This window comes from Parus major, chromosome 2, assembly GCF_001522545.3.
Source record: "Parus major isolate Abel chromosome 2, Parus_major1.1, whole genome shotgun sequence".
Lineage (NCBI taxonomy): Eukaryota > Metazoa > Chordata > Aves > Passeriformes > Paridae > Parus > Parus major.
Genome location: NC_031769.1, coordinates 37,361,054 through 37,388,839, shown reverse-complemented (window position 1 = coordinate 37,388,839; position 27,786 = coordinate 37,361,054). Strand labels below are relative to the sequence as shown.

At 37.9% G+C, this 27,786-nt stretch overlaps 1 long non-coding RNA gene across 1 annotated transcript; it reads left to right on the top strand.

Annotated features, from left to right (window-relative positions):
- On the top strand, window positions 1-25,862 carry LOC117245435. The gene is made up of 4 exons (XR_004500131.1): window positions 1-143; window positions 9,135-9,298; window positions 9,828-9,894; window positions 25,699-25,862. It is a non-coding gene; the product is annotated as an uncharacterized LOC117245435 (long non-coding RNA).
- The last annotated feature ends 1,924 nt before the right edge of the window (window positions 25,863-27,786 follow it).

The following is a 27,786-nucleotide window of genomic DNA, read 5'->3' as shown; positions in this document are numbered from 1 at the left end:
TTCTGAGGAACTGGGTGAATCTGTGCAACTTTAAGTCCAGTCTAATAAGCTGCTTTTCACTGCAGGAGTCAAACTTGCTACCTGTTTTGTTGTGTAGACTTACTAATATCTACCTCTGCCTGATGCAGCTCGCTAGGATCCAGGTAAACCTTGTTTTCTGCCCTTTATTTTGTTTTATTAAGCTAAGAAGGGATTAATTTGTAATCCCATGTGTGTTTGCAATATCAGTTGAATAATGAGACTGAGGGAAAGTAACAAGAGGGGAGAGTATTTTATCCTAGATATTTTATACATATCTGAAGCAAAAGGTTCCCATGTGGGGGAATGTATATGAGATGGAATTCCTCCAGTGATAACTGGGACTATTCTCCAAAATAAGAACATTTCTAGGCCTATTGATGTGTCTGCCAGCTAATTTTGCAATTTTTTTTGTTTACTGTGTTTTCGGTATACATTGTTTAGAAACTATATTCTTCAACTTCTAGAAACTATTCATTGTTTAGAGAACTGGTTCTTATGTACTTAATATTTTGAGATCTCTTTTACAACAGCTAATCAAAAAAAAAAATAAAAAAATATGATCATTCTGAAAACAGTTTTCATAATACTCAAAAGTAAACTGGAATGTCTGCATAATTTTAAAATTATAATTAAATTTATAATTAAAAAATTGTATGTTGCTATTTAAGGTTGCTCAGCATTGCTGTCTAACAGGAACAAAGTTACTAAATGCATACTAGTGCATCTGTCTTCAAATGGTAAAGCCAGTCCATCTTCTAGATCAGAGGAAATCTACCTTTCAATTGTGTTTTGTTACTTGTGTAGGTGGAAAAAATGTTTATACTAGTATGCATTCACTTATGAGAGTGCAATCAGCAGCATTTACAGAGCTGAGACTTGAAGTTGATCTGTCAGAGTCTCCATATTATTTTATGATAATGCAGCTCTTTTTAGTTCCAAAATTCTGCTTGTGTGGTTTTTTTCCACATAAGCTTTGTGCTCCTAGAGAACAAATAGGAAATTATAGTTATAAGCAAGTCCCCTGTGAGTTGAGTTCTAATGCTGTGATGGGATTAGATTAACTTTGCACAATTCTGATCCTCATTATGAGCCCTGTCAGAAAGCTGGATTCATGTTGTGCCATTTTCTATCCTCATTACCACTTTTGTCACAAAAATGAAATTTTTCATCTGTCATACAGGCTGGAAAAGACAGAAGCCGGCAACAGTAGTGTGATATCCTTTCTAGTGCTGTGCAGTTTGACAGGCTGTGCCTTTCTGCTTTGTTCTCTTTAATGGTTTCTCAGCCCATGTGAAGGAGAGATGGGATGGATACCCATCTCAAGGTACAATATATGATTAATAGTGTTGTCTGTATTCAGAGGTCTTCAGCTTTCCAAACTGAGCTGGTTGCAAAATGAATGGCAAATATTAGAAACATTGGTACAGCTAACTGGGCCCTGCATTCATTTTCATGTGGTCTAAGAATTGAGATGATTCTAAAAATATTAAATAAACTAATTCATACCTGTGTTTCCAAAAATTCTTGATGCCTTCTGTGTGCTAGTTTACATGTCCCAAATGGTAAAATTCTTCTGTAAAAGATATATATGACCAACTGCCAGTTTTTTACAATATTTAACCTAAAATTTCCTACTTTTAATTTATTTCTATTAATATAGTTTAATGCAAATTACCCTGCTCTATAAAATTTCTATCCCTCTTTACTGTTTATGTCAGTAGACCAAAGAAATATAGCTGTATTTTCATTATTCTTCACGTGTTCTGTAATGAAAACTACAACAAAGGGGTTTTGGGTACATATCCTTCATTTTTATATCTCACATTTGTAATACCTCCTGACCTTCTCTATCTAGAAGAGAAAATAATTTATGTTTCTGTGTCTATATCCTCCCTTTGATGATATCCTGATCAAACTACCTGCATGATGAGAGTGTGATAGTACTGCTCATGTAAGGACTAGCACAGAGATGCTAGGTTGCTGCATGCTGAAGTTAATAGATTTTTGCCTGAGTGAGAGCTGCTGAAGTGCAGATACCCAAAGGCCTCAACTGTTATAAAATAAAACCTCAGAAGTGTTAATACAGTGGTGTTTTGTAAGAACAGGGCAGGAACCACAACCTGTGCCTCTCGGAGACTATGTCTGGGAGAAATTTTGTTTGGTACACCCTTGTAAATAAATACCATCTGACCACTTCTTGCCCACGTTCCCCTTCTGAAATGTTTTGACTGACCAAATGTCACAAAAGTGCTCTTCCCATCTGTAGTACCTTGTGAGAATCAAACACATCATACTGGGCAACATGCAAAGGACACCAGGCTTCAAAAGTTCAGTATTTGTCAAATTGATTTCTGTAGCTAACTTTTCCTCAGCACAGTGGGATCTTGGGAATAAACCCAGTTTTCTTGCATTTAAATGTAACAGGTGTGCCTGCTTTTTGAATAATATGTCTAAGAGCAATTCTACAGCAAACGTGAAAATATGGAAAAAAATCTCCATTGTGCTAAATCCTTTCCTGTAAGGGCCTTTACAGAGACACAGGGTTTATAAAACATGTCTGTCAGAGCTTGTAAGTGTTACAGAAGTGCACCTTTACATGAAGACATCTGGAACGTAAAGTTCAACTAAATCACTGAAGATTCCATCTCAAATGCAATCTATTTCAATGTGACCTTACATCAGTGAGCACTTGAACTTTGCCTGCTGGCAAGCAAGGTCTGACTCCAGCTATCTCTTATCCTTTCACAGAGCTGCATAGCCTGCCCAAAGTGTTGTTTGGGATTTGTTTGGTTTTGGTTTTTTTTCCTTTACTTTTGTTTTGTTTTGTCATAATGGAATGCAACTTCTTTTCCTGGCTGCCTGAAGGTTTGCAGCATCACTTGGTCTGTCTTTGACCTTCCTCTTCCCACACAGGAAAATCGAGCTATTTCAGATTTTTTCAATAGTTTTCTTAATTCATTAACTTGCATTACAGTAAACGCAGGGATGAAACACCAAAAACAAGAACAGAAGTTAATAAAGAAATTTCACCCCAGCATTAAAACCAATTAACCTAATGTCACCTATGCTCAAAGGAAGCAAGCCAGACTACTACTCTTGTAATATATATTATTTACTCTTTACTGTGTCCTATTTAAATCATGAAGTTGAGGCAGAGGAATGTGCTTAAAAGAAGGAATTATTTGTACGTATTTCATTATAATGTATAACATCTCCTGAAAGCCCTTATACTTTGTTTACTTCAGAGGTGCTATGTATAAAACAGGCAGTAAAAGCTGAGTCTGTGAAGTAATGAGGTTATGCCAGGAATGACTTTTGATCCATTTTCCTTGTAGCTATTCTTCAACTATTAACCTTTTATTTTGTTTGATTGTTCAGTAAATGAAAAGGTCTCTTGAAGGATCCTAATCTATCCTATGGAGTAGGTAAAATGACAAACCAGTTTTAAATCTATGCTTAAAATTAGGAAATATATAGCAGGTTCTGGGGTGGGAAAGCAGAGAAAGGAATGGTTGCTAACAGCTTGTTCAAGTGCCTCAGGGTGCCTGTAGAAAGAAATTTATTTATTTTTACTATCTCTCCCCCTGCAACAAAATAAAAGCTAATTCAAGTGTACAGTCTTCATTTGCATCTGACGTGCGATGTGTTGTATCTCAGACATGTCAGGACTTGAAGATTATTTCTGTTCCTTTTTCTTAGCTCCTTTGTCAGTCTGTAAAGTGCCCCTGGCATACTGAGAGGCACTGACAGCCTTGTTACCCTGATAATTTCCCTTCGGGAAGAGGCACATCTACTTGAAACAGTAACAGAAACACCATACCAAACAGAAGGGCAAAATCAAGCCAACACAGCAGAAATTGTTTAAGTGGCAAAATAAGAGGGAGCTTTGTCCTCTGGGGAAGGCAAGTAGATACATTTTGATTTTGTTTAGAGCTTATGGGGAAGATGTGTCTTACTAAGAACTTGTTTATTGATCCATTGGGAGAAGATCTTCAAGTGCCTATGGTGTGTTACTGGACTACAATTTTTGGCCTTGTTTCTTCAGTTTCCTAAGACTATTTCTCTCCTTTACGCTATGGCAGATCTCATGATGGAGAGAACCCTTAGGTAAGAAAATAATTAATCTTTGCAGCATCCTATTTTCTGGCAAGATGAGGTTGGAATGTGGAGCCACTTTCTTTTCCTTGTCCAGTTCCTGTATTGCTGTGAGATTGAGTGTGTGGTGCAGACTCAGATTTCTCTAGGTTATAAAGCAAAATACAAAAAAAAAGCACAACCAAACAGAAATCAAATTTAATATCTAATCTTCTCTCAATAGTGTGTGACTGTAGAAATATCAACACTGTGCTGCTAGTCAGGCATGTTCCTGTAGTCATCTCCTACGCTCCAGAATCATAACACCATGAATCCTCCTGCTTTTAATAAAACCATGGGTGAAAGTCTGTGGCTTGTTTTGAGAATGTTTAGGAATGCAGTTTTATAATCAACTATGTTCCTAGTAAGTGGACATGTTACTGAATTGAAAATCAATTTTAGAAATGAATAATGTAGGTAAATGTCTATGCAGATTGAAAGGTTTTTTAAGCTATTGTATTTGACCCCAGAAATAATGTTGTTGCAGAAAAACAATTTAAAAATCACTGAACTCTTACATTATGCAGGGTTAAAATATGAACTGGTTTTGCTTATTTGTCTCCACTGATGAGTCATTATTTAAGTGTTATGATTTGTAAGCTTTGTGTATATATTAAACAGCTGCTAAGTGCCCACATTAATGTGGTGTTTTGGTTGGTTATTTTTATTTTTTTACTTGAGTGAATCTGTTGTTACTGAATTAAGAGAGGGGTTTTGCCTGCTGTACTTAATTCTTAAAGCCAGTAACATTGTGTAATCCAAACTTCATGGAAGAAGTTAGAGCAGAGTCAGGCCCTTGGAATATATACTTTCAGACTTTCTAACATTATCCTGCACACTATTTCAAAGGTATAAGGAGCACATGGTTACTTACAGTCAGGGAATACATAATTATCTTTGATTTGCTATATATTATGAGCCAGTAAAATATATTCTAGTTTGTGAAATATGTTTTAGCTGTGCAAGGCTCAAGATGGTGATGATGAAAGCCTCTACTGGAGCATTCATCGTCACAATTTGTGACAGTTGTTTAGGATGCTGCTGCCTGAATCTCTGCAGTGATTGATATGATGTGGGCTCTACCTTGATTAACTATTTGCCATCAGAGACTTTTGTTAGTAAACCAAGGTGTATCCAAGTGTTTTTCTGTATCTGCAGTATAAACTAACAACTTTTTTTAGATTTTGTAGCATATTTTCTTTGTTTTCCATTCCTAATGAAGGACAGATTTTTGAAAAGTGTGAGATTTAGGTTAACAAGGAGCCAGAAAGAAATATTTTTTCTAATTCCTATCCATTTAACACATAAAGGATCTGTGCCAGGTTCAGCTTAGGGAAGTCACTGCTTTTGGGAGCAGGCTGCAGTTGTTCCTTTTGGTTTCACTCCACATTCCCCAAGATGTGGGCCATTTGTTTTCCCCTTTGAAATTGTGCTAGAACAATATCGGAAACTGTTCGGTTCTTTAACTTTTGCCTTTGAGTATGAACGTGTGCTCCTGTTATCAGTGTGTAGAGGAAAAAAGCAAAAGTGTGAAGGCAGTGAACTGTATTTAACAACTTTTTAAATGATGCCAAATCTTTTCATAATTCCAAATCTTCCAGAGTAAAGATGATCTTTGGTTGGTGTAACATGATAGTTTAGATACTGCTAAAGAGCAATTGATGAAATCCATCATGTGGAAAAAGAATTTCATAGTGTAATATCTTTGGTTGTCAGAGTATATGAGCCAAGAGGTAATAATCACAGCTAAGTAATAGCCCTCATTCTTTGAGATGATTTTTTTTTTTTTTTAATAGTAAAGAATAAACTGTTGCTTTGAGCAGAGAAGTGCAGTAGTTGGAAGAGTTATCTGCTGCCTCCTGGTCAACAGACCATGGCAGTTTTGAATTAGATAAGCATTGATGGCTGAGACAGCTGGTTTTTGTTTGCTTGTTTATTGTTTAATGAGAACTCATTTTTCAAAGTTGGTAGTTGGAGCCCCATAGTGTGTACAGAAACATACTGTGTACTACAGAGGACATGACTTCAGGTCATTTTTCTTTAAATAAGGAATTAATGTGGTTTCAGTTGGAAGGAATCTTAAAAATCACCTGGTTTCAACCACCCTGCTGTGGCCTATGACCCCTTCCACTAGACCAGGCTGATCAGACTCCCATCCAACCTGCCCTTGACACTTCCAGAGTTGGGGCATCCACAACTTCTCTGGGGAACCTCTTCCAGTGCCTCACAATACAGAATTTCTTCCTAGAATCTAATCCAAACCTGCTCTCATTTTAAAGCCGTCACCCCATATCCTATCACTACATGCCCATAAAAAAATTGGGCAATTAAAACTGCTTCTAGTTACTAGAAGCTGGTGTGTATTTTGTTAATTTTTGTAAGAAAATGTCAAAATCCTTTTTCTGACATGTATTAGAAGTTTGGCCATTATGAGCAGTGGCCAAACCACAATATCTTTCATGAAGTTAGCAAAGAAGTTGGAAATTTTGGATCAATAAACAGAAGTCATCACCAATCCTAGTTCTTTTTCAGAGAAAAAGCATAGTAAGGAGTATCCAATATTATAAAATGTCTTTACAATAAAAATGTCTTTTTATTGTAAACAAAAACATTCAATTATGTAAGAAAATAAAATAGCTTTTAGGAATGTAGAACTATGAAAATAATTGTAATAACCTCATTTGTTTTAAAATTTCTCGATACGTGTGACTTGAGCACTTGTACAGGAGTTTGCATGCAAATGCTAGAAATTAACTTGAATTAAGAAAATACTGCTGTTTTGTGGTGTGGGAGAAGGATTCCTTGTCAGGAATGGGTTGGTCATGAGGTAAGTGCAGGATGCTCCCTGCTGCTGTATGTTCCTACCATCAATATTCATCCACGTTGCAATTTCCATTTCAATTCCAAACCTCAAAATTGCTGTGCTTTTGTATAATACACTGCTGGCACTAAATCATGCTACCTACTGATGTTTAGTGACCTGAATGAAATTGTTTCGATGTAATTGACTGACATCCTTTGTGCGTAGAAATAAGTCTGCTCAGCAAAGGCTAAATTATGTTTTTAAGCCATAAAAAAAGGGACTTGTCTACTTTAGATTTTGAAAAACAGTGCAGGCCCATTGATTTCATCCACAAGAGGTAAAATAGATCAAAAAAGTGCACAACCTTAAAAGCTGCTGCTCTAGAATTGCACTTTACAGTTTCTCTCTGTTTTCATATTATATACTATATCTTTTCCTCCTGTGATAGGCTTCTCTGATCAACACTGTGCTGCTCTTGACTGGGCATACAGCCTTAGCTCTCTTTTGGAAGTAGGTTAGGTATGGTTGCCAAAAGGAAATGCAGCACACAGCAATGGGAACGTGCAAAGTGGGTGGGTATGGGCTGTGTGGTGAGTGTGTTACAAGTCCCTGCTGCATGGAAGGCTTACTGCTTAGAGGTGCAACAGTGCAGTATTTTAATCTTGTTTGGAAATGTTTGTTAGATTAGGTTTAAATGTGCTCAGTGCTGTGTGTCTTCCTACTTTGCTCCTGTACTCTCAGTGTCAGTGAAATGTGTTAGAGTTATCACATAACGTTTTGCCTTCATGAGAAAATAAAATCGGCTGTCTGTTTTCTCAGCTTTAGGAGGGGACATGTATACTCTGGCCTGAGGGAAAAACACCAGAGTAAGGAGAGATGGTGAAGTTATGCCATGATTTTTATTGGCTTACTTGGGAACTAGCTAATAGTTCTATCTAAAATCTGCCCTTTGATAATTGTGTGAGCTCCTGCAGAAAATCCCAAAGTCAGTCCTTACTTGCTTTGCACTTGGATTTTCATCATCTTTGAGGAGCAGCTACAAACTGTTCTCAGACATGGGTGTCTGTGGGTTCATTTCCCATGTGGCTAAACATTAGCTCTCCTCACCTGACCCCTTCATCTTGTATGCCACTTAATTTTAGCAGGAAAACTTAAACAACTTGTACTGCTTGACACAGTTCAAAGACAAAATTATGTCCTCTGCATTAACTCCCTGTCATGACATGAGAAATACCAGTCAGGTCTCTGGCCCTTTGACTCACAAAGTCCTCTGGATGAAATCACAACCTGTATGATTTCCTTTGCCTTCACTTTCCATGCACCTTCTGGGTTGTTTTTATGTTGCTGTAAGGTTTCGATTTGGAAAATGCCAGGTGTCAAATTTGTGTTCCTAGTTGTAGGTTCAGATTTTTTTCCTGGCTAGGGTGAGAAAATAAGGCCTTAAAGATACCTACTTTCTTTCTACCCTCTACTAGCTTTGAGGATGGCCTTCAGACTTTAGAAAAATCTTAACAAAGGAATGTTATGAAAAATTAATAGCAAAACTACCATGCATATGTATTTTAAAAATTTATATGATGTATGATGATACCTATTTATGGTTATAAACCTTTCTGCTAAAAGTGTGAAGATAATTTGTCCTGGGACTACCTTTGAATACCAATGGTAACTTCATGATTCCAACCCATATTATTCTAAAGAAATGTAAGCTGCATGCATACACACCAGTGTGTGCGGTGCTGGGCAGTTCAGGTGGCAGAAATTTGGTAATCATCCAACTGAGGTGTGTTAAAACAAGCACAAGCATTTTGAAGAAAGGAAAGCCTTTATTGTTGCATGAGCCTTGGCTGAGGGAAGCAGCACATATTTCATGCCCTGAAGGATGGCTCCAAAGGGAGAAATCTGGCAGGAGCTCAAAGGCCCTGAGGAGCCTCTTGAGCTTCAGGTTTATAACTTCTGCTCTCTAAACATGAATCTTCTGGAAAATGCTGCACATTTTGGACCTGATGTCAGCAATGTTCCGTGGAGATAGCAACCTAATCAGAGAGTTGAAAGAAAGGGTAGGTCTGTAGCCTTGTAGCTGCATGGACAGCATTCATGGAGCAGAGAGGGAAGGAGACACAGCCTCACATTCTGCACCATAAATCTTCCACTCCTCCTTTGTGTTTTTCCCCAGTGTCCTTGGTAATGTTTGGTTTGATTGAAGAAGACCTCTTCTCTGTAGCCAGTGGCACATGGAAACACCTTATGCTAAAAGAAAGCCAGAAGAGCCACTGGATCAGCTCTGCTCTCCAGAGCTCTGCAATGAAGTGAGACATACTGCCTGCTGCAAAGAAAATGGTCAGTGCTCTGGTTTATTGACGCATAGAGACAGGGGCTAAAATGTTGATGTGCAGTATTTTAAAGCAAGCTGTTGATCTAAAAGTCTTCTGAAAGATACTTTGTTAGATACTAATAAACTTACAACATAAGAAAACCTATTTTCTAAATATTCCTTTTTATCCTCAGTACCATTGTTCTTCTGAGGAGTACTTACAGGTTTTTCCAGGCTTTGGCTGTTACTTTGTTCTTGGAAAGTAATCTCAGTAGCTTTTGCATGCAGTTTGTACCCATTTAAATTGTCCCCTTAACTTTGAATTTGTTCCTTGAATCACAGTACATTTGTTACAATGTAGAGTAATATATTTGTTTTGTGTTTCCTGTCAGGTTTTTGTTTATGATTGCAGCATCACAGGCGTGCAAAAATCCAAACACAACCCCACCATTCAGTCAAAAAATAATCTACTGGCAAGGAGATATGTAAGGCTATGGTTAGCTGAAATGAATCTGACTTAGAATAATTTTTCTTCTTTTTCTCCCCCTCCCTAAGAACAAGAGAGATGCGTGGGTCTCCAACTTGCTAAAGTTTTGCAGACCATGAAAACCAAGGATGCTGGGTGAGTAGGCTTCTCTTTAAATATCTCATTATACTTTAATTTCTACTAAATATTGAGGGAGTTTGGTTTGTAGGTTTGTGATTGTACAGTCCCTAATTGTCTATATATTCCCATCTGCTGCCTTTTAAATGGGATTGGAAGTCTGCATTTGTACACTTTTCTCCATTTGCCAAATTGTGTCTCTTATTTGTATCTCTTCTGTGACCTTTTCAGGAGGTGATTTTTTGACTTTTTTGCATGCATAAATATAGTTTACATTCTTCAGGCCTATTTATACATTATGTTTTCTACAGCATTTCTACTGCTGTGCAATTATTGGCACTTTTTTTTTTCCGCCATTTAGAGACTATGCGAAAGAAAAAAGGTATAGATCTCCCTCATTCCATTTTTCCTTGCCAGCTCCTACATAAATTGTTTTGTGTTGTGATTTTCCTAGACTTATTAATTTTTATTGATTTAAACCTATGATTCCTGTACCACTTGTTTTGTTTGATTGCTTTACTGCTACTTCATTGTGATTAAAGCTGAAAATACCACCCTTGTACTGCTGAGTGAAATAGGCTTGTCTTCACAATTCTCTATTCCTGTCAATTGCAAGCACACACATCACTAAGAAATTCACATGTCCCAGGGAAAGCAGGACATGCTCCTTCTTTACTGAATATAGGTTTCTAGAAAAATTTAGATTGACAATGTGTTATTTATTACTCAGGTGAAACCTTCATTTCTGTGCATGTGCACAGGTCCAGTGGCCTCTTCTGTACAGGTGTTAACAGCTACATTTGATGTGCATGACACCAGAATGCTCAAATTGCTTTCACCTATTTTCCCCCTTATTTTTAAGTTCCTTCCCTTTCTGCCTATCTCTCAAAATAAAAGGATCATCCTTCCCTGGTAGGTCTTTAGCTGTCTTTTTTTTTTGTGGTTTGTGTCACCTAGACAGAGCAGTGGGTGAACATCCTGAAGTGTGGTCAATTAGGACATGGCAAAGTTCAGCTTGCCATAGCCAACAGAAAAAGTAGTTCAAAGCCATTTTTTCCCCCTAGCTCTCAGGTATGTTTTTGGCTTCTTGTACATCAAACCAAGCTATAAGTATGATAGATTTTGTATGTTTTGTCATGTCCATCCAGCTTGTGGATGGGGACTTTAAAAGAGACTTTATTGTTCACTTTCCTGCTGAAAGCTGCCTACAGATGGCAGGGAGACATGTCAGATGCACAGCTTTCCCTTATTAGAAACCTGTTGTATTTCTTCTAATTCTGGACCTTTTGCTTGTCTAGTACAAAAGCTGAGTCATAGAGACACACTTTTGCAGTTAGTTTCTGGTCACATACCTGCAAAAATGCAAATGCTTGCTTTCACCCATAAGTTGGTCTGCTACCTTAGTTCATCAGCTTCCACATATAAGGTATTGGCAAGAAATGCAATGTAGATTTTTCTTTTTCTGACCTATTTTCGCTTACTCTATAACTTGGATGCTATTGGAAAATCTAGAACAATTACTCTCCTAAGAAAAAATGTCTTGGAATTGAGCTTACACGTAGAGGGTATAGCAGAACAGTGGAGAACTTAAAAATACATTATTGTGGGAAGCATTAAAGAGAAGTGAATAATTTTTTTGAATGATCTTGAGGAAAGAATTTTTATGAAAATTAACTAAATCAGACAAAGTCCCTTTATCCCTCTTTGTAAATGGTTTTGTATGGTGGTAAGATCCTTTCCTTGTTCAAGATGATCTCTTTCTATTCAAATGGAAGTGAATGAGAAGACAGAGAAAAAAAAACCTGATTATAGGCAAAAAGATTTCCAAAATGCCAGAGAAATGAGGATCACTTCAAGGCAATAATGAATGAAGATAGCTTTCTGTCTTCTAACCTTCTGCAGCTTAATCTATACCTGCATTCAGTGGAAAAAAGTAATCCTCATAAAATGAGATACTGTGTGTGGTAAGAGTCATACAAAAATATGATTTATAGGAAATAACAACCTTCTAAGTTATTACTTAACTTCTTTCCTTCCCCAAAAGCTGGGATTAAAAAGTAGGTCAACAAGCCTATTTAAATAGCTTATTCCACAGTGTGGTTTAAATTAGTGCTAGTGACAAGTGTATGAAGTGCTGTGCATTTTATTTTTATGGCATATTGGTTAAATTTAGAATTGTTCAAAGTGGCTGTTATACACAAGCCTCTAGGCAAATCCTCAGATCTTTCAGTCAGTGGGCTTTGTTCTTGCTTTTAAACCCATATAGCGTGTTGTCATTGTGTTTGTAAACCAGGTGTTTTATCTGAACGTGCAGTTTGTGTAATGAGCATTAATGTTAGTCCAGTGTTAGAGCCTCTAGCACTAAGGAGATGCAATTTCAGCTCAAAGGGTGACGCTTTTGTATTCTCTGGGCACATGATTCCTGTTCCTAGTTTTGTTCACAAGTCCTTCCAGAAGAGTGATTTTAATCTAGAGCCAAGCTGAAACCGTTAAGTCTCGCTGAACAGATCTGCCCTTGTAATGTTATTTAGTATTGATAGGTCAGGCAGTTTCCATCAGACAGATGGCCCGAGATGAAAGAGTGATTGTAGGCAAGGAAATGGCTTTTGCAGGAGCTCTGTTCTTGTTTCAAAAAGCCATTCTTTGGCTTGCAATCTCCCTCTCTGCTGCTTGAGAGCTGCCAGAAACAATTCTGGCCCTGAATTTCAGACGTACCTAGTGCCAAGGTGAGGAGAGAGGTTTCCAGCCCAGATAGAAATTTTTGTCTTTCTCTGCTTTCGTTGCTTTGCAGCACAGGGTTCTCATCTGCACCCTGACTGGGAAGATACCAGCACAGATGAGTGAATAATGAGGAAATCTACTCACTAGTGTTGTGACAATTGCTAAATAGAGTTTTGCTTAGATCATGTTTGTACTTATTTTATCAGCTATGGAGCTTTTTCTGAAAAGCTGTGGGAGTGAAGTGTTTGCTCAAAAGAATACTTGCAGGGACCTATTTCTGGACTGGATTCATGATTAATTTAATCAAAACCCATTTTTTTTTCCTCACTGTAAAAGTAGCTGATTAATGATTACGTCATAAGTGGGGAAACAGAAACAGGGAATAAATCAGTGTGTTAAATTCGAGCTTGTTCGCTTTCAGAGCTCTACATAATTCAGCTGCAGCAGCATGTCTTCAGTAGCTTTTTTTGTATCCTGCTCTCCCAGTAATGATACCCTTGTCAATCTCCTCCTGCCCTGCTCTTGTATGCCATTCTGTTTTATGTAGGTTCTCATTCTGCTTTCATTGTGAGGTATATGAGCACCGTGCAAGTTTACGGTACCTGAGGTGACTAGCATCTGTCGTATCTGCCTCATCCCTTCCCTGCCTGAAACACTAGAGACTTTGTAGGAGTGCTTTGTTTTGGTAAGATTGTTATCTGCTTATGGGAGGCAAGATAGACAGAAAAGGAGTGATTTGCATTTGGAGTGAGAATTGAGGCCATTTTTTAATAGTTCTTTGCCCCTATAGGAATTTGTCTCAGAGCCTTGTCTGGCTGCTGGCAACGCCCTGTGTTTTAAGCCTGTAATAGCTGATTGTTACACTTTTGTACTTGCATGCTCCAACTTTTTTGTCAAGTCTCTGTCCTCACTTTACTCCTGATTGTCCCATAATTGTCTCCTAATTGCAATGGACGACTGAAGATCCTGAGAGAACAGGGTACCAAAAGAACTGCTGATGCAATGAAGTGCTTTTCCACCCTTGCTGCTTTTTTTTCCTTTTGTAATTTTGCAGTTGATGGAGAGACTTTTTGTGCTCTGAAAGCTGACACACTGACCAAGAGAAGGGAGTAATAAGGCAAATTACTGCATATTTTCAAAGTAATTTATCAAGTGTTATTAACTATTTCATACTGAGCACTGTCCAGTCAAGGCAAAATACTTAAACCATAATAAACTTTGCTTGGCAATGACTTAAGTCATGGATAAGCTTTAGCTAACAGTCCAACTCCATTTGGGAAAGCACTTAAAGCACATATTTATGTTCCCTTGACTGCAGTGAATTGAAGAAAATGATTAATCAGGATGGATTTCCTGCATTGGACTTGTGTTGCAGAGATATATTAATAGGAACTGTCACATAATACTTCTCTTTGCTCCTTACATGAAGAGTGAGAGGAGTTAGGCACAATACAGTGGGGTTACATCATGTCACAACTAGTTACTAGCATAGAAAGTAATTTGAACATATATTTTGTGGGGTGAATTGATCTGGCAAAGCCTCATAAATTTCTGTAAGAAACTTAAAGAAGTACCTCTCTAAGGGCTATTCTTAAGTTATGATGCCATATTCAAATTCAAAGAACCCTTTAAGAGGTAGTTAAATTTGGAGAGCTTGAAAGGCTTAACAGCAGAAGGAATAAGCCTTTATTTGAAAAAGTATTGATTCTTATTAAATTTGATGAATCTGAAGGATATTTCAGGAATACCTCCTATTTAGCATTGCAAGAGGAACTCTAAAGATGGTCTGAGAAGTTACTGCTACAACAATATTGACAAATCATTCTGTCTCAGCTCTAATAGACTACTTATTCATGAGCTGAAGATGAATATCCTGTTTTCCTGTGCAAGGAAGCAGCAAGCAGACAGGCAAGAACGTGCAGAAATAATAGATTCCACAACATGGTGTGAAGGTTGACAAAAAACTCATACCTTCCCAGCACAGCAATGACCACATTGTCCTGACTGAAATTATAAAACCCCAACAGGAAGCTGAGTCAAAATTTTAACATATTGTTATAAGTGAAAATTCAAAAGTGATTATACTTTATAGCAGTGGTAAAGCGGTATAAAGTAAATTTGCTTCAAATGTAGCCCTATAGATTGTAGTTCAGACATTTTGGACAAATAATAAGACTTGATTGCAGTGTAATAAGCTTATTAATGAATTGCTGTCTCTCCCATAAATTCAGATACATTTTTGTTTATCTGATGCAATAGGACTGATGTGTATCACCAGGTACCATTCAGGTCCACCACAGATATTTGCCATTTAAAACTTATTAGTCTTTCTATAATAAGTGAAAACATGTTCCACAGGTTAGGGAGATTTCATTTCCTATCTCTAAAAGCTTATTTACTTAAGATACACCCTAAAACATGTTTCAATTTGAAGAATTCAAATATCTTGGGGGATATGAACTGAATTTGTAGGAGGTCCCATTTGTGACAAAAAAGGTCTAAATTAGGCAGCTGTTATTTTTTACAAGCTGGTGGGGTTTTTTTAGAAGTACCACAACAATCATATTTAATTTCTGTTTAACTGATAATTTTGCTTCCTTTTAATTATGTAATTTTCTGAGTTGCACAACCAAATTCCATGATGATCCCATCTGAGAGTTCTTCTTGAGAGACAATCATTAACACTTGTTCAGCTGTGTCTCGTTTCTCTAGGCACTTTTTGGTAATCTGGACACAATTTCTGGATGCTTATTTATGTGAATACAATTCATCTAGAAAACCAAATTAAGTAATGCTAAGTTCTCTGTGAACAGACTGAGTGAGCAAGGCTCAGGTAATTAAGTTTATCGGCAATGGGGCTACCATACATGATCCATATAGCTTTGAAGTATTTGGATCTCTAAATTGATCTGTTGCTGTTCATTTTGCCTCTATTATTTCAAAGCTTGCTTTTTGTCTCTCACAGTGCTCTCATGGTAAAAGGAAACAAATGCATTCATGCTTTAATAAACGATGAAGTTTTTTTCTTTTGCCTTCATTATTAGTCTTTCAACAGAAGCGAGGCAAGCTGGGCCAGACAAATAATGTTTATTGCTACTTCTGCTGTACTGACATGGCTCTAGGTAAAACACACTTTGGTTTTGTTTCAGCTGCTCTTGACATATGCTCCCTATCTTAATCTGCAGCCCTGGAAAGAGTCCAAATCTCATGGAGCTTGATTCTGGGGTAAACATTGCTAACAGGATAATGAGCTAACTTCTCTTGATTTTTTTTTTAATTTTTTAAAACTTTTTTTATTCACTCCTCTTACTCTGTTTTGATAGTAGGTAGATACAGCAAAATGATGCTGTGTAGCAACTGGCTTGGAGATCCAAACAGCTTGGATTTTTCCTCATGTAGCAATTTCAGTTCGATATGCGTAGATGTAGTTACTTGAAGATACATCCATGTGATACGTTCTTATGTTCTGTGGCTCATGAAAGAGTACAACTTAAACTTACAATTTTTATCTGGACAAATGGGCTCTCTCACAGAATTGGCATGACATTAAATTTTGCACAAGGATTGTCCTTTTGTACTAAAACGGAGTACTAAAAAGAAGTACCCACAATTTTTGAAGCATAACATAATAATTAATTTCTTGGTGACTTTCTTGAGAATCTAGGTATAATTCAGTCAATCTGAAAAATTTGGAAGATGATTCCCAAAGTCTTATTCCTAAATGTATTTTTAAATCCTGGCAGTTTCCCCTAGCATTGGCTAAAACTGCCTGTTGTAAGCAGACATCTGTGTTTTTGTGGTGATTTGGCAACTGTTTATTGCCATTGCTTCCATCTCTCAGAACTAAGGTCAGTGCAGGTGATGGACTTAATGCTCTGGATCCTCTGTAAAATCATTAGTCTTTTTTCTGGTGTAGCTAAGGCTGTGTCCCCCTAGAGATACAGGACTGAGCTTAGTCTAATTTATCTCAAATGGCCTCGCTGTCCTAAATGGAGCTGCCTATGCATGAGAGTAAAGTTATACCCAAATTCCCACAAGAAACTGGCTTAAGTTTGACCCAAGCCACTGACGATGTTCTGCAAGCAGCAAATTTCTTACTTATCAATTCCCTGACTCATTATGGTTTCCTTTATTTTTATTTATTTTAAGTAGAAATTGCTCTTTCTCTTAGAAATTGCCATAAAAAAAGTGTTACAAACTGACTTGATAATGAATTCTGGGAGGCTTAGCTATTGGTAAAAATCTGTAAATTAAAAGGAATGCAACATTTCGAAATTTCTTTGTCAGACACTGCCTTTATTTTAAATTATATATTTTTATTTTCCTAGATTATTACTGTCTGTACAAGAGTGATGGATTAACAGAGAATGTAGTTCCCATTAACTTAAGCTGTTACCCATAAATCCTCCAGAGATTTCTAATTAACATGAATGTTTACTAGTTTGGACTCACATTGGGAGTCTGCTCATGGTGCTCTGTATTTCTACCAGTGCAGTCCAGAGGTCCATAAATCTTCATTGCTCTGGGATTCCCAGTATGTCCCATTACCATGAAAAAGTGACATCTGATGCAAGAAGTGTAAATACTGTATAGAAGTTCAATAAAGTGTTTCATTCTTCACTGCTGAATTACGGTTTTATGGCCCATAAATAAAGCCAAACAAGGAAACTAAAATATGAGGAATGGTTGTATATCACACATGTTATCTGGAATGAAATTGTTTCTGCTGTGGTGACAAATGTCTCACCTTCAATTTGCATTCATGCCTTGTGTTATGCCACTCTAAGGGCAGATGGTTGATGTTATAAATGGCCTCAAAGAGTAAAATGATAGATTCTGGTATCATCTAGCTTTTCATGGGACCAGTATTAGAGAGGCTTTAGAGACTAAGGGATAAAGTTTTTCAGCCTGGTAAAGTTTGAATAAAACCAGTATTTCTTAGGGGTCAACTTTATACAGTTAAAAAAAAAACAAACCAAGATTTTTGGACACACAGTGCAACCCTTTCCTCCCAGCAAAACAGTATACACATTCTCAAATGATCTGCTTTGTTCAGCAGCAGCCCATGATGGGTTTTGTTGTAGTGGTACATGTATTCTCTTAATTCAATTACTACAGTAATTGCTTAGCAAAAGATGTGATGACAGAAGTGAAAAGAATCACCAAATCCAAGCTGCTTTGCTGAGCATGTTGGCGTATCAACCTATTTATATATGCACCAGCTCCACCAAAATTGGTTCAGATATCTTCTCCTCTTACATACACGGGCAGAACATTCTGGATATGCATTTGTCTTATGGAGAGTCCACTCTGTGGTTATTTATAGTCTGGTTATATATATTGACTCTTGAGTCTGTACTGCATTCAACAGCTGTTTTCTCCCTCCACTGTTCTCAACCCAGAGAATTCATCTACAGCTATCCAAAGACTGCTAGCATTTCTCTTTTTTTTTTATTTTGTGCTTTTTATGTAAAATAACCATCATTCCTCTGATCATCTTAGCCCTTCTCTGACCTCTAGTAGTCCTAATGCATCATAAAGCATGTAGCTGGAATTTGTAAGCTGGACTCTAAATAAGGTCTTACAGAGGTAATAATTGGTCCTTTGACTTCTACCATGTGTGTTGCCATAGCATTGCACTTGTCTTTATATCTATATTTATGGTTCATGGTCATTGAAATCTGTGTTACCAGGCATTTCTGGCTACTGAACTCTGGGATTAATTCTGTGATCCACATCCCTTGGTAGAAAGTTTTGTTATGTGCCAAGACTTTGTCTAATGAGACCTAAAGTTGCCTTTCCTTTCCTAGCTGAAAGGAGAGCAAGCCCCAGTGGATAGGCAGGAGGAGATGCAGTGCACTTTGGTCATGTTCTTGGCTGTCACAGGCTGTAGGCTGCAGAGTCTGGAATGCCTACGCTTATTTTGTGAATTATTTTATCAATTATATTGAATTTATCTCACGTTCTCCGTGTTTTTAATGTTGCCCTATTGTGTCATCAGTATAATTTCTAATGTTCACAACAGTACCAAGGTAACAATGTTACCAAGCAGCTTGGTAAGATTGATATAGGTGGTCCCATCTTCATGAATCAGACATACAGGTGAAACCCTGAGTGGGGTAGTTCCCTATTATTGCTGGCTTGATATGAAATAATTTTAAATCTACCTCAGTCAGTGTGTTGTTGTTTTTTTTTTTTCTCTTTGTGTTTCTGGGCTCAATTGGAGTAATAGGAGATAGTACAGGTGGGATTTTTTGGAGCTGTCTGTTTACATCTGGAACAAAGATTTAGAATTAAGATTACTTCATTTGAACAAGCTGACTTCTTCCTTGGGCATAATACTTTCTGTGTAACTGCGGAAAGAGCTGCTCCAGATATCCAGTGTGTTAGTTGTCTTGGTTAACAGGAGACACCCTAGGTCTCACAGCTGTCTCTTCACTAAATTTACAGGTTAAATCAAGAGACAGTGCACTTGGCTTACACCAAAGATTGAGGTCAAGGCATATGTGCTCCGTTCTCATTCCTGCCACAGATCTGCAGGATAAGTGTGAGTCAGATTCTGCCCTTTAGTTCCTTTGTCTATAAAACTTACATACACATAATCAATTTAACACTCCCTGACAACTTACAATTTGAGTTCAGCCATGGCCTCTGCCTCAGGGGTTTCAAACTAAGTGACATATTCAGGTGTATTTGGCAATGCTGCAAAAATGTGGTAATTATTATAGTAAGTCAGTGAAAGATAAAAGAAATCAAATATATTCTGTATGTTCCTTCAAGTTCAGCAACTGAGAGTCAGTGAAAATGGGTTTTTTAAGGTTATTTGCAGAAAGCCTTATCTCGTGGCAGACACACTGGCTGTACCTGAGCTGAAAGACTAACCAGGCATCTAGGGTTTAGGAATCAGGAGGGTTGGGAGCAGGTCCATATTCCATTTTTATTGAGCATCTTATTCCTTTCTTCTTTCAAGAGTTTTTCAGCTTCCCTCTAGGACCAGGAGCACTAATGTGCTGCCTTCTCCTCATTGCTCACTGCCAGGAGGGTAACGAGGCCTGACTTGGAAATGCTGTGTGAGTGGCAAGCAGCTGAGCAGTCTGACTCAGGGTATCGCTGCATTACAGCACTGTAAATCTGGCAAACCTAATTACGCTCAGAGGGATAATGACAACTCCATATGGGATGGAAAATTGTTTGCATGTAGGTTTTGCTTCTTAACTCTTCTGGTCTTCCTGTAGTTAGTAGGCAGGCAGCAGCCTCCAAAGCTAACAGCAATGCTACTGCTTGTCCAGCTGGCACAGAAGATTCAACTTCACACGAGCCAGCTGGCTATCTCTGCCTCTTGTCACCTAAGAGACTGAAATATGTCATCCTTGAGATATGACCAGACTCCTGGAACTCACAGCTCTTTCAGGGAAAGAAACAGCATTAGTAGTGTAGGCTTTCCTTCAGAAATATACAAAATATTAAATACAGATATATATGTATTTATATGATTTATCCATCTCTGTTCATGCACAGACATTAAAACTAAAATGCATACCGAGGGAACTTCAAGCTTACACACAGATATACAGAAAGAGAACCAGGAAATGGAGAAACAAGGCACTCTGTTTTCATTTTGATGTGACTGCCTTACTTCCACTACCCTGTGTATGTGGTGGTCTTAATTATTGGTTGGATTGTTTAAATATGCAGCCAATATTGTTCCATGCTCAGAGTCATTGATACTAGGAGGATCACAGTATTTTCATTTCCTGTGTTTTAGGATCTAATTTATTACTCTTCAAAATGGGACTAGTGGTTTTCATAGTTATTTTCCTTTCCCTAGTAAATACAAATATATGGAGAAAGATAAAAATGGCTTTTTTAATATCATTGTTTTATAAGGAGCCTGCTAGGCTTTGGAAGTCATCTCTGGAACAATGAATTGAATGGGACATTACATTTACTGATGCTGCTGTTTGGCTGAATGGCAATTTTGCAGAGGCAGCAATGTATCAGACCGAGCCATGAATCTTTCCCAAGAGAATGTAGGATTTAGAGATGACTGAAAGTGATAAAAACACAGAGAATTCCATCTATTTGAGTGTGATGTCAGGGCAATATTGATAATATCTCATAAAGGTACAGATACTTCTATTAATATAAATTTCTCCAGCCAATCCTGACTAGCTGCTTTTTAATAGCATGAAAATTAAAAGGGGTTATTTTGCATCTCCCCTTTTGGCTACTCAAAACTTAAGAAATGCTCAAATGCAACAATTTTAAAATTATCCTAGTTTGTAGAAATGAAATTAAAAGCACTTTAAAAAGTTCTAATTGTGGATTCTTGTCTTGTATCTCATGAAGAGCAGATATGGCAGAAAGCTCTATCTGTAGTCTGAGATGCCTACAATGCAGAAGTTTATTAAAAGCAGCAAAATAAAACCTTCACCTCACACAAGTAACAGATGCTGTTTATCCACTGAATGCCTACTCTTGGTGGCACTGAGTGACTTAACTTATATTGGCTAAACCAAAAAGGCCTGTATTCAAATAAACCTGTAAATAAGGCTAAATATTTAAAATTAAATTAAAAAAAATAGACTTTCTCCCAGGGTAATGAATGAGAATTGTGGCAATGAAAGCACTGGATTGCACTTATTGAAAATTAACATAAATGAAGGAAGGATTTAGAGTAATTAAAAGAGAAGGGCTGCAGATATTAGGTTATTATAGTCTGAACTAGTGAACTGCTACCTTTCTTGCTCCATCAGTTTTATTAGAGCAATGTCTACAGTGTTGCCTAATGGCTATAACTAGGTAACTACTCATGGCCATTGATCAAAGGGGGCTCTCAAAAAGGGTCTCAAAGGTTATCAGAGGCTCAAGGCTGCTCATCACACATTGCTCAGTGCTCTCACCTGTTCTGAACATTTGTTATCTGCTCTGTCATTTGGGATCTGGCATCCATGGTTTGGAGTTCTTGGGAATTATACAACACCCCTTTTTATGGATGGCATCCAAACATGAGGCATCTTACTTAGCATCAAAGATCTAGTGTTATGAATAATATATGTTCAGGAGGCTGAAAATCAAGCAAAATAGATCACATGTAATTCCAAGAAAATGTCTCAAAAGCCATCGTATAAGACTCTTTTATAGGATGAACTTGGAAACTCTTGCCTACTTTGCCAAACCTATTTGTAGTAAATAAATAATGAAATGGCCTACTTAAGGTCTTTGCAAGTTTTAAATGCTTTCACTGGAGGCAATGCTTAAAGTTGCTTAACACCCAAATTATTTGCAGTAGTTTTTCAGCCAGAGCATCCTTCAAAGGCATCTGCAAAGATACATCCAGGAATGCATCCAACCATACCAAGCACTAGAGGTCTTTGATGCTAAGTAAGATGTCTCCAGTTTGGATGCCAACCATAAGAAGGGATGCTGTGCAATTCCTAAGTCCTAAGAATTTCAAACCATGGATTGTATTGTGAAAGTTCTCTTTAAACCTTCTAAGTGAAATATGTTGTTGGAGGCATAGTAATCCTCCAGTGGTGTTTGCCAGTAATCCTCACTTGAGGATTACTGGCAAACACCTTGTACTTATGGGGGTACCACACAATTTAGACAGGACATCTCTTTCAATCTAATTTGTCTTTGTATATGGTTTGTAACATCCCCCCAATTAACTTCTTGGTGTGCAATTCTTCATGCTTGTTCTACTCTCAGAAGTGAGGGTTTTTTTAAAGGATTTCAAAGAAGACCATTTTAGCTCCAAGTGTGCTGGCTGTGAAAAGGGATTGTTTTGACACACTTTTATGCTCTGGTTGCTCCAGAAGCATTTAAATCTGAAAACTGCAGTTGCGATGGGTAAGTCTTGGCCTCTCAGATAGGGTGATACAAGCACTCGAAAACAACATTAAAAGGACATGAAGATGTAAAGTTAAGCACCTGCCAAAAAAAACAACTTAGGCAATGACAGAATGAACATTGATAGTGAATCTTTAATTCAGTCCTGCTCTGTGTATAGGTTAGGACAACTTTGAATGGATAGGTCCTATTTTTTTCATGTATTATCTTTTTCTCTCTTGGTATTGTCTTTCCTTACTGGGTCTCTTATCACATTTGTCTTTCCAGATACAGTTTTCTCACCCAGTCATTCCTTGCTTTATCCTTCCAGACTTCTCATCCCTAACATTTCCTTGCACCACATTCTTACTTCACCTTCACTACTGAATATCTGTCTGCTTTTTTTTCACTCTGCTGTTGGCCAAGAAACATGAAGCTATAGGGAATGCCAATGACAAAATCCACATCATATTTTATATCTACTTATCTTAAGGTGCAGAGAACTGACTTCTGTATGAGAATATGTTTGGAAGCAAACTTTTGGAGGAGGGGCTAAAAGAAACCCTTCCAGATTGTTACCAAAGTCAAATGTCTCCCATAAGTTTGTCTTGCAGTTCCTTTTGTGATGCTGTGTGGTTTGGGATTTCCAGTGGGGTTCAGCTTCTTTATTTCAATTAAAGATGTGCTGAGTTTTTAAAGACTCTGTTAATAGGTGAAGTTAAGATGTCAGAAAGGTCTTTTGGAGGATGCTATCTAGAAAAAAAAAATTGGAGACAAAAATTATAGGTGGTATTCCTCACATATTTGTATTTACATGTGAACATGCTAAATTTGTGTGCAGCTCCTCTGTGAAACTAAATATACCTTACACTCTTACTTGCCTTGTGTTCTCCATCCTTTCCTTCTATCTTTTTTATAAACTGACTCTTCTGTGGTCTCTTAAATTAGTTTATGCCTTTGGGAAATGTTGCTGTGTTTATGTGGCATCAACTGGAACAACTTTAAATTAAATTATTTCAACTTTAATTTAATTTGAAAACTTCCAGAGCTTTCTCACTGATACTGCAAAAATCTGACTTACGTTCCTAATTTTCTACACTGTGAGTAGATCTGGCTAATTTTTTCCCCAGCTGTTTAATTTGCAAAGGGGGCTGTCATTCTGTGTTAAATAAAACTGGAAAAGATGGAGCCCAAGGAAGATCTGTGTAATGATGAAAGTTTGTTCCAGTTCAAAGCTGCTGTTGATATTGGGTGTGATCCAAAAACTCTTGATGCCAGATGCAATGCTTCCATTGATGTAATCAAATTTCAAATCAGGGCTGGTGTGTTCAGCCCACTACTCCTTTAGCTACTGCTCTGGGAGGATGATGAGCTGTGCCAACAGCATTTAGAAAAACACCATTCCTAGTTGCCCTCTGCCTTAATACTGTATGCAAGAGGTACCCACTCCCAGTTGTATAAGTCACTCTGTTTCTCCCCCCAGGCATGTAATGTGAGATAATTTTTTTTTTCTTTTTCAGTCTAGCCTTGCTTTTCATTCGTTTTCCTCAAGCCAGATGTGCATGGTTTTATATAATCTACGGGTGTTGTAGATCAGATCTGGGTGATTCTCGCTGCCCCTAAATTGGAGGTTCTGGCTCATTCAGCCAGGAACTGATTTCTGGATGGTCTCTTTGGACACATTACCTGAGCCTAGACATTCTTGGTGGTCTCATCATTGGTGCTTTCTGTACTTCTACATAAAAAAAGAAACAATATAAAAGGGAACGTGTTGAAAATCCAGGCAGTTATGTATGAAAGATAATAGATTAATCAGGATTTATAGTGATCTGCTCTGGTATTATTGCGTGTTAGAGACTCAAGGACCAAATCATGGTCTTGGCAAGCCCCACCAGAGAGTGGCTGGCCCTGGGACTGAGAGAAGTTCCTGGGGGAGAGTCTGGAATTGTAAGCCTTCTATTTGACTCCACTTGTCAGGGAAATGTGCCTCATTGGACAGTCTCACAGCTGAATTGATTTCTCAGTTGCCTTATGATTCATACTGCCCTTTGGTATTGCTGATCATACTGTTTTCTTTTTTGCTTCATCTGCCTGTTTTTTCCTGGCTTTATCTGTCTCTGTACTGCTAAAAGTTCCCATTTTCTCTTCCAATTTACCTTTAGAGGGAGCAGTATGGAGACCCCTGTCAGATAATCTGTCTGCTGGTTAAAAAATGCTGCTGCCCTTAGCTAGTCAATGTCTTATATCAACTTGGTGGGCAAAGACACAATACTTCTCTTGCTGTCAGAAAAGAGCAAGTATTTCACTCTTTCCACAGTGAAAGTTTTTCCTCTATGATTTTTAACAATTGTTGGTAACAGCTAAGCAGTTACAGTAAAATTTTGTTTTATGGACTGTATACTATTTTGGGTGTTGTGCTGGTGGGTGAAGAATTTTGATATAAGGCACTTTTCTATTCTGAATCCCTTCTCCCACATACAAAAGGAGAATAAAAATGCTGGCTCGCTATCCGATATGCTTTGAAATCCACTGCTGAAAAATGTTACTTTGAAATTGGACATTATGATCTATAATTATAATCAAACCCATATGAGCATTATGTGTGAGAAGGCAGCCTGATAGCATATATGGTTGGGAGTGTAAAAAAACTCAGGAAATTCCTCCTACTTCTGTAGACAAGTAACAGTGGAAGCATTTTTAGGTACAGATATTAGCTGTTCATTGTGGTAGTAATACAGAGAACCTGGGGAGGTGTGTTGCTACTTGTTAAAATTCCTTCCTGCATTTAATTTCTCTGCCATGATTTTGCATTAGCATAATCCTTTGACCTAAATATGAAACTATCAGCAAAAGAATGAAAACTGAAATCAGGTTACAGAGTTGTCTGTCTTGCTGTACTTTGTGAATGGCATTAGTTGGTGGAGGTAGGGGGGCAGTAGGAATTATTCCCCCCAAAAATCTAGAATTGCACATCAGAACAAAACTTATTTTATGAAGCTGCAACTTTTTGTTTGATGTATGCAATTTTTACTTGTATTGAAGAATTCTCTACTGGACTGTAAGAACCTTGGAAGTACTTCTGGGCATTAAGTTACCTCAGGAAATCTTATCTAAACCATCAGCTTCTTACTGGCTTACAAAAGTGAAAAAGGTTTTGTTATCTCAAACAAATGCACATTGTTACTATTGATTTTAAAAGTATTTTTAGCTTGTGAACACACCCAAGGCATAAAGTGTCAAATGTGAATCTTTGTTATTTTATGATTTCAGGTATGTGAATTGCATAGACCAGCATGCAATTCTGTAGATGAACAAGGTTTCAGCTCTACCTCCAAAACTCCTGGTGCTCCTTTTGCTATTGTCACTTCCCTTGCTGATCTTGCCTGGACACCTCAAGACAGTCCAAGGACAAGCTGCTGTCTGAGAGACCTGCATTATAAAGGCAGGTTCATCAAAATGAATGTCTTCTCCCTTACTAGATTTTTATTTTAGCATTAATTGGTTGCAATCCCTGGCATCAGTGCAGTAAATTTAAAGATTTGAGGAAATCTTTCAACATCATTTAATACTTGTTACAAAGAATATCCCATATGATTTTTTTTTTTGTCTTAAGGAAATGAAGGAATGTCTTTATGGTAACTGTAATGGCTCTAGCTCCTTTATTAAAGGAGAAATAAGGTTGCAAATTGCACAATTCATCAATCTGGAAATGCTTGCTCAACCTAGCTCTGTTCTCCTATTTGTCTGCATCATGATACTGGCTTATAGTATTTCACTGCCCTTGTATAAAAGCTCAGAACAAACCCTTGTTTGTACAAGTGAAGTAGATTACACTCAGTATAAATCAAGATTGTAAATTGAAGCTGAGACTATTTCTTTTTTCTGAACTACAATCCTTTTTTGCTGCTGAGAATAATATTAATAATAATAACAATAACAGAGTGACTACAAGGTAAAACTGGCTTCTTTGACATTTGAAAGAGTTGTGACGATACTGTGTTACATACTTCTAATACACCTGAGAAAGTGTAAATTTCCCTCAAGGGGGATCAAGACTGGTGTAGTAACACAGTACAACCAGACTTGTTAAACACCTCTTATAAATTCATTTTTTTTATTAGTATACTTGAGATGTTAATGGCAGAAAGCTATTTCCTCTATTAATTCACCTACTCTTTTGTGCAGGTCGCCCATCTGCACACAGCTGGAGCAGCAGTGAGAGACCAGCCCTGCAGTACACTTACTCAGAGTGGAAGGTCATCCTGGGCACAACTGGGTTTTCTGGCAAGGTGTTTGGAAACTCCTTTGGGGTACCTGTAATCAGGAGGTATGTGTCACACCTGTAGTTCCTCTCTGTGTGCAGCAGCTCATTTCCTCTTTTGGCAGGGTCGGAGCAATCCCATCACTGGTTGATGGGTACATTCATCAGCCTTTTGTCTTAAATTTACCAGTTCCTGGTTCCTAGGAGACTTTGCATGAGCTACCTCATTGCAACCTCACTTACTGTTTCTCAGGGTTTTCAGGTGGTGGTCCCTCCATCCACATGTGTAAGTAAGTCCCTTGTCCCCCTCCAGGGAGGCTGGTGTAGAGGGGTTTTGTGGCAGGAGCAGCGCTGCTGCTGAGCCATCAGCTGTTACTGGAGACAGAATGTGGGTGGGAGAAAGGAAGAAATGACCCTGTTGTGTAGGTGGGGAACTGGGCTACAGCATTTTGCTGATTTGCCTCACCCCTGGCAGGAAGCCAGCAGCAAGGCTGTGAACTGATTCCAGGATGTCTGTGTCCTCCTGGCTCAGCCTTTCACTGTCAAGAACAACTGTCTCTGCAGTTTTCAGCTCCTGTTGCTCTTCTTGCTCTGCTGCCGGACATGCAGTTACAGCATTCTTGCTTAGCTGGATATACTGGCATTCTGGATATGGGCTACAATGCTTGAGGAAAACCTCAAAATATTTGCGATTGGGTTTCTAGGGCTTGGTTGACACACTTACTGGGACTCAGCCTGAGGTGTTTGTTCCTCTATATGAACTAGAGGCATTTCTTTTAGTCTTTGTTCCCCAGATTGTGAATAGAAAAGGAGCAGCCCAAAGTAGATGTGTCAGGTGTTTGAGGAGAACCTCTGCCTAGAAGAGTCCATTTTCCCTGTGACTCTTCTACTCAACATATCTAAACTATTTAGAAGACAAGAAAAAAAAAGGCTAAACGCTTGTAAGAAATTATATCCAAAAGGAAGACTGAAAGGGATTAGGAGAAATTATTACTGAGGCTGTGATTCACTATAATGTGTTTTACAGGAGACACTTTGCTTTATCAGTCCTTATCTTTCCACTGTTCCCCAGCCCAAGTGCTGAGAAGAACAGCTGA